Source organism: Heterocephalus glaber, unplaced genomic scaffold (assembly GCF_053883595.1).
Source record: "Heterocephalus glaber isolate CG9 unplaced genomic scaffold, H.glaber_assembly_v1.0 deba00001764, whole genome shotgun sequence".
In the NCBI taxonomy this organism is placed as follows: Eukaryota; Metazoa; Chordata; class Mammalia; order Rodentia; family Bathyergidae; genus Heterocephalus; species Heterocephalus glaber.
Window position 1 is genome coordinate 10,026,924 of NW_028258461.1, and position 7,299 is coordinate 10,034,222.

General features: G+C 38.3%; 1 pseudogene; it reads right to left on the reverse strand.

Moving 5' to 3' along the window:
• Positions 1-4,174: 4,174 nt before the first annotated feature.
• LOC101714120 (cAMP-regulated phosphoprotein 19 pseudogene) lies at positions 4,175-4,504 on the reverse strand (annotated as a pseudogene).
• Positions 4,505-7,299: the final 2,795 nt, after the last annotated feature.

Consider the following 7,299-nt stretch of genomic DNA (forward strand, 5'->3'; position numbering starts at 1 on the left):
TTATTATTTATTTGTTTTCGGTGCCGGGGATTGAACTCAGGACCTTGTGCCTGTGAAGCAGGCATGGTGCCACTGAGCTACATCCCCGGCCTTCTTTTTATTTTTGTTGAAGCAGGACATTTATTGGTACATTTTAGACATACATAATGATAACACTCATCATAGGGTATTTGTGCCTGTACCTGATATATCTTGCTGCTGCTTATTTTCCCATTCCCCTCCTCTCCCTTAGACACCTCTTCCCCTCCTTATATTAAAACCTTTTTTTCAATTTTTCTTCTAGTCTCTTGTTTCTCTTTTTGTTTTTTGGTACCAAGGATTGAACTCAAGACCTTGCACTTGTGAGGCAGGTGGCGGAACCACTGAGCTAAATCCCCAGCCCTCTCTTGTTTTTCTTGTCCCTCCTTTTCTTTCCCCCTCCCCCTTTCCTAGTTCCCCTTCACGTTTGAACATTTTCTTCCCATTTCCAAATAATAATTATACATTTTGGTCCTTATTCGCACTTTCAGTTTCTCACACCAGGTAAACAATGTGGTATTTAAACATGTGTGTTCAATTTATCTCAAGAGCATGGTCTCAAGGTGTATCCATTTAGCTAGAAATTCCTCAAACCCGTATCCTTCTTTTTGGCACAGTAGTACTCCATTATATTAAAAAACCACATCTCTTTTTGTTTTGTTTTTTGAGACAGGGTCTTGCTATGTCGTTCAGGCTGGCTTCAAACTTGCTATGTAGCACAGGCTGGCCTCCAACTCATGGCAGTCCTCCTGCCTCAGCCTCCCAAGTGCTGACGTTATAGGTGTGTGCCACCATGCCTGGCTAAAACCACATCTTTATCCATTCATCAGTTAATGGGCATTTGGGCTGTTTCTATTACAAACTGTGCCGCTATAAACATGGGTGCACACATATTGCGGTGGTATGATCCTTTTAATTCTTTGGGGATGATACCAAGAAGGGAAAGAGCTAGGTCAAATGGAACCTCTAGTGTTGGTTTTTTGAGTTATTTCCATACTGATTTCCACAGTGGTTGCACCAGTCTACACTCCCACCAACAGTGGAGAAGGGCTCCTTTCTCCCCACAGCCCTGGCAGCATTTGTTATTGGTTGATTTCTTGATAACAGGCATTCTTTCTGGGGTGAAGTGGAATCTCAGAGTTGTTTTAACTTGCAACTGTCAAATGACCAGTGATGTTGAACATTTTTTCATATATTTATTTGCCATTTCTACTTCTTCACCTGAGAAATGTCTGTTCATTTCAGATGCCCTTTTGTGAATCGAGTCTTTAAATTTGGGGGGGGGTCTGATTTTTTGAGTTCTGTATATATAGTCTAGATATTAGTCCTTTGAGGAACACTGACAAAAATTTTTTCCCACATTGTGGGTTGTCTCCACTCTGTTGGTGATTTCTTTTGCTGTGCAAAGCTTTTTAATAAGATGAGATTCCAGTTGTTGATTTGTAATATTTGTGTGATCGAGGTTTTTGTTTATGAAATCTTTGCCTTTGTCTTCAAGAGTTCTACCTATTCTATCTTTTAGCAGATTTAATGTTTATGTTTTAATATTTAGATCTTCATTTTAGTTTAATGCAGTCTAGTTTTAATGGGTCTAGTTTTAATCTTTGGCATGTGGAAAGCCAGTTTTTTCGGCACCACTTATTAAAGAGGCTATCTTTCCTCCAGTGAAGATGTTTGGCTCCTTTGTCAAAGATAAGGTAGCTGAGTGTTTGGAGTTGGTTCTGCATCTTCTAATCTGTTCCATTGATCCTCAGTTCTGTTTTTTGTTGTTGTTGTTGTTGTTGTTTGCCAGTACCGTGTTGTTCTTATCACAGTAGTTTTATAGTATAATTTCAAGTCAGGGATTGTGATGCCCCCTGCCTTACCTTTGATGCCCAGAGTTGCTTTCACTATTCTAGGTCTCTTCTGGTTCCAAATGAATATTAGGATTATTTTCTCTAATTCTCTGAGAAATGCTATTGGTATTTTGATTGGGATTGCAGTAAATCTGTATAAAATTTTGGAAGTTCCATTATCACTATATTTGTTCTTCCTACCCAAGAACAAGGGATATCTTTCCATTTTTTGATATCTTCTTTGATCTCCTTTTTTAGATTGCTACAGTTTTCCCAGTAAAGATCTTTTACTTCTTTTGTTAGACTGATTCCTAGTATTTCACTTTTTGGGATGCTATTTTGAAAGACATTTCCCTAATTTCTCTTCCAGTGAGTTTGTTATTTGTTACATCAATGCTACTGATTTTTGAGTGTTGGCTTTTGTATCTAGCTATGCTCCTGAATTTGGTTATTAAGTCTGGAAGTCTTTCGGTGGAGTTTTTGGGGTCTTCTATGTAGAGTATCATGTCATTTGCAAATAATGATAATTTAACTTCTCCCTTTCCTGTCCTTATTCCTTTTATTTCTTTCTCTTGTCTAATTGCTCTGGCTATTATTTCCTGAACTATATTGAATAAGGAGGGTGACAGTGGACATCCTTGTCTTGTTCCTGATTTTAAAGTGAAAGCTTTCAGTTTTTGACCATTTAGTATGATGTTGGCTGTTGATTTGTCATAGGTGGGTTTTATCAGATTGGGATAAAGACCATCTATTCCAATTTTCTGTAGGGTTTTTATCATGAGTGGATGTTGGACTTTGTCAAATGCTTTTTCTGCATCTATTGAAATGATCATGTGTTGATCATTTCACCTTGGCTCTGTTAATATAGTGTATTACATTTGTTGATTTGCGTATGATAAAACCATTCTTGCATCCCTGGGATGAATCCAACTTGGTCATGGTGTATAACCTTCTTAATGACTTGCTGCATTCTGTTTGCCAGTATCTTTTTTTGTTCACTATAAAATTCCTTTTATTTAAACAATTGTCAAACATTAGTAATAATACAGGATTGCTTGATCAATTAACAACTGAGAAATTAGAAGGAAAACACCATTATTGTGTTATAAAACACAGTGTTTAGCACGGCAAATTTAGAGAGTAAGGGTTCAGACACCCGGTGCTTTCATAGCCACTGAACAGCCCAATACCATGAGTCAAAGAAGCAGAGAAAAAAGGAAAAAGCCAGGGTGAGGTGGGGCAAGGATTGAAGGCAGAGTATGAAAGCCTTTTATTCTATGTCCCCAAAGGTGGTATAGAAGTAAAAAGTCTACATTTTAAAAGTTTATAGAAATCATATGAATTGCAACTTTCATTAACGTCAAAAGGAAATGTTCTGCATAGGACAAAGATATGCCTAAGCCGGATATCATATCTGCACATGGCCACGGATGTGAGGAACAAATGAAGCTTCATTCTGTGGCCCAAGACTGTAAACTGCTCTTATTACACAAAAGGTGCAATGACAGAGTCTTGTGTAGGAACTTTTGTGCTTCAGGTTGGCACATTATGTACCTTCTAATATGTGAAATAAATGCAGACATTAGTGAAAGGTTGTGCAAAACTACTGTATTTACAAAAATGGCACAAAAGTGAATCCAACAGTTGATGCACATGCATACTTCATTCACATCTTGCAAGGAGAGTGTGTTCTGACTCTACAGAACTGAGTAGGAATGTGGCCTTCAATGGCAGCTGGTAAGCACTGAGTCACAGAAGTTACACCAGAAGGGCAAATATTGCCCAAGTATAATGCTACTGTTAAAGCTGAAACAGGTTTAAGGCCATTCAAGTTCACCCAAATCTTTCAGAGTTCCCATCTCTCCGTGTTTGATCATGTGACCTTTCTTCTAACTTGTGGTCTTAAACTTCTGTTTTACAAAATCCAAAAGGAAAATACAGAAGAAATCATACAATAGAGATTATATTAAACAGGAGTAACATACAAAGCTACCACTAAGATAAAGGAAAGCCAAAACAAATTTACAGAACTCGCTTGCTACTTGCTGGAACCAGCCCTACCCTGGGAGTGAGGTGATATATACAGTTATTTTCAAGTAGATGACATGTATTGCTCAACATGTCCTTCTCATCAGTGCACTGGTGAACTGGTCGGAACCTCTACATGTGTCTGTGCCCTAACACTGGCAGCAATTACTATTGCTGCCTAAAAAGCTGTCAGTCTCAAAGACTTAGTGAATGAAAGGAAGTAAAAAGTGGTTAAGTAACAGTTAAGGAGGAATAAAGGGAATGAGAAGATTCATGCAGTTCAGCTCTTTTAATCAGCCAGCCAGCTTGCTTGTGACAAGGGATGGTTTCCGCTGCGAAAGGTCCTATGGAGTGGGAATGTGGTCACGGTAACCTTGGTCTTATCCAGGGTCGCAGTTGCTTGTTCATCTTTGCTTTAGCCATGTTATAATCCCAGAATCAAAATATTTTTGCCCTTTTGCAAGCATTTCCTTAAAAAAATTGGAACCGCCAGGCTTCTTCTGTCCCAGGTGAGGATACCTTGCTTTTAATTTTGCTTCTTCAGCTTTCTCTGGACCCGTCACTTTATCTTCCATTTCCTTCTGCTCCTGTGCTGCCGCAGCCTCCGGGCCCTCCGTGGACATCGTGCTCCCTCTGCGGGCGAATTGCCAGAGTGACGGGCCGTCTCTGCCTGCTCTATCCCGCTGCCTCCCAAGTGGCCGCTGCCTGCAAAACCACATCCCTACCTCGCCAACCCGTTGCCAGCATCTTATTGAGGATTTAAAAAAAAAAATCTATGTACATTAGGCAGATTGGCCTGTAGTTCCCTTTTTTGCTTGGATCCTTCTCTGGTTTTGGTATCAGGATAATACTTGCTTCCAGGAATGAGTTTGGGAATATTGTTTCCCTTTCAGTTTCATTAAAGAGTTTGAGGAGTAGTGGCATTAGATCTTCTCTAAATTTCTTGTAGAATTCAGTAGTGAATCTGTCAGGGCCTGGGCTTTCTTTGTTGGTAGGTTTATTTGAGAGTCTCGCTTTGCACTTCAGGCTGGCCCTCAACTCACTATGTAGTCCAGGCTAGGCTCGATCTCACAGCAATCCTCCTGCCTCAGTCTCCTGAGTGCTGGGATTTCAGGCATGTGCCACCATGCCCGGCTTATTGGTAGGTTTTTAATTACATATTCACTTTCATTGACTGATATTGGATTACTTAGAAATTTTATGTCTTCTTGATTCAGCTTTGGTAAGTCATATGTATCTAGGATCTGTCCATTTCTTCTGTTTTCCATCTTATTAGAGTACAGGTTCTCAAAGTAGGTATTGATGATCTGGATTTCTGCAGGATCTGTTGTGATTTCATCCTTTTCATTCCTAATTGCATGCATTTGAGTCTTTTTCTCTTTTTTTGGATAAGGATGGCTAAGGGTTTGTTAATTTTATTTAATCTTTCAAAGAACCAACTCTTTGATTCATTGATTCTTTGTATTGTTTTTTTAGTCTTCATTGCATTAATTCCTGCTCTGATCTTTATAATTTCCTCCCTCATGTGAGTTTTGGACATTACTTCCTCTTCTTTTTCTAGAAACTTGAGGTTCAACATTAGATTTTTTTTTGAGCTCACTCAGTTCTTCTGATTGGGTATTCACTGCTATAAATTTCCCTTGCAGGACTGCTTTCATTGCATCCCATAAGTTGTAGTATGTTTTATTGGCGTTACCATTTAATTGTACAAACTAATTTCTTCTTTAATTTCATCTGTGACCCATTGGTTGGTCAGGAGGGTGTTATTTAATTTCCATGTGTTTATGATATTTTTGTGGTTTCTTTTGCCATTGATTTCCAATTTCATGGCACTATGGTCTGATAATATGCATGGGATAATTTCAATTCCTTTGCATTTACTTAAGCATGTTCTGTGAGCTAGTATGGGGTCTATTTTGGAGAAAGTCCCATGTGCAGCTGAGAAGAATGTGTATTCTTTTGTTGTGGGCTGGAACACTCTGTAGACGTCTACTAAGACCATTATTCAAAGGTTTGGTTCAGTTCTGATATTTCTTTGTTAATCTCTTGTCTAGTTGATCTATTTGTGACAGTGTGGTATGGAGGTCCCAATTACAATTGTATTAGTGCTTATTTGATTTTTCATGTCTGTTAATATTTGTTTTATATAGTTGTGTATGCTGGTATTTGATGCATATATATTTGTGATTATTATCTCTTCCTCTTTGATTAGTCCCTTATCAAGGATATAGTGACCTTGTTTGTCTCTCTTAATCAGTCTTGGCTTGAAATCCACTTTGTCTGCAAATAAAATAACTACTCTTCCTTTTTTCTGGGTGCCTGTTGCATGGAGTCTTGTTTTCCACCCTTTAACTTTCAGTCTTTGAATTTCTTTTTGAATGAAATGTGTTTCTTGTATACAGCATATTATTGGATCTTACTTCTTTTTTTTTTAAAATTACAAGTGTCTTGTTTCAAGTTTTACCATTTTTATTTATATTTATTTATTTTTGGTACCGGGGATCGAACTCGGGACCTTGCGCTTGCGTGACAGGCACTAGAACCACTGAGCTAAACCCCCGGCCCTGGATCTTACTTCTTGATCCCTTCTGCCAATTTGTTTCTTTTGGTTGGAGAATTGAGACAATATACATTGATGGTTATAACTGGTATTCGTTGACTTATCCTTCTCATGTTAGTTTCTTCTTGTTGGTTCCTTTTTTCCCCCTCTGTTTAATGGCTTGCCTTGCCTCGTGGACTCATTATGGTAGGGTTTACGGAGTTGTAGTACATGCTATCTTTTTCTAGAATGTCCTTCAGAACATTTTGGAGTGTGGTTTGGTGGTTATGAGTTTCTTCATGTGTTCTTTGTTATGGAAGTATCTTTATTTATCCATCAAATTTGAAACGTAGTTTTTGGGAGTACATCAATCTAGGTTGGAGGTTATTTTCTTTTATTGCTTGAAATACTTCATGCTCTCTTTGACTTAAGAGTTTGTGTTGAGAAGTCTGCTGTGATTCTGATGGGCTTTCCTTTATATGTGATTTGTTTCTTTTCTCTAACAGCTTTTAATATTCTGTTCCTGTGTTTAATTTCTGGAATCTTGACTATTATATATCTTGGTGTCGTTTTTTTTGTTGTTGTTGTTACTGGGGATCAAATTCAGGACCTTACGATTTTGAGGCTGGTGGCAGCACCACTGAGCTAAATCCCCAGGCTTGCTTATCTGTATGTCAAATTCTTTTTCCCTGCTTGGGAAATTATCTGCCATTATTTGTGTGAGCAGGTTTTTATGTTGTTTGTCCTATCTCCTGCTTTTTCATTCACTCTGATCAATCTTATTCTTCTTTGCATCACCTAGCAGCTGTTGGATCAATTTTTCATGGTCACTTGCTATTTTTAAGCAATCTTTCATTTCAGGATTGCTAATCACAATCC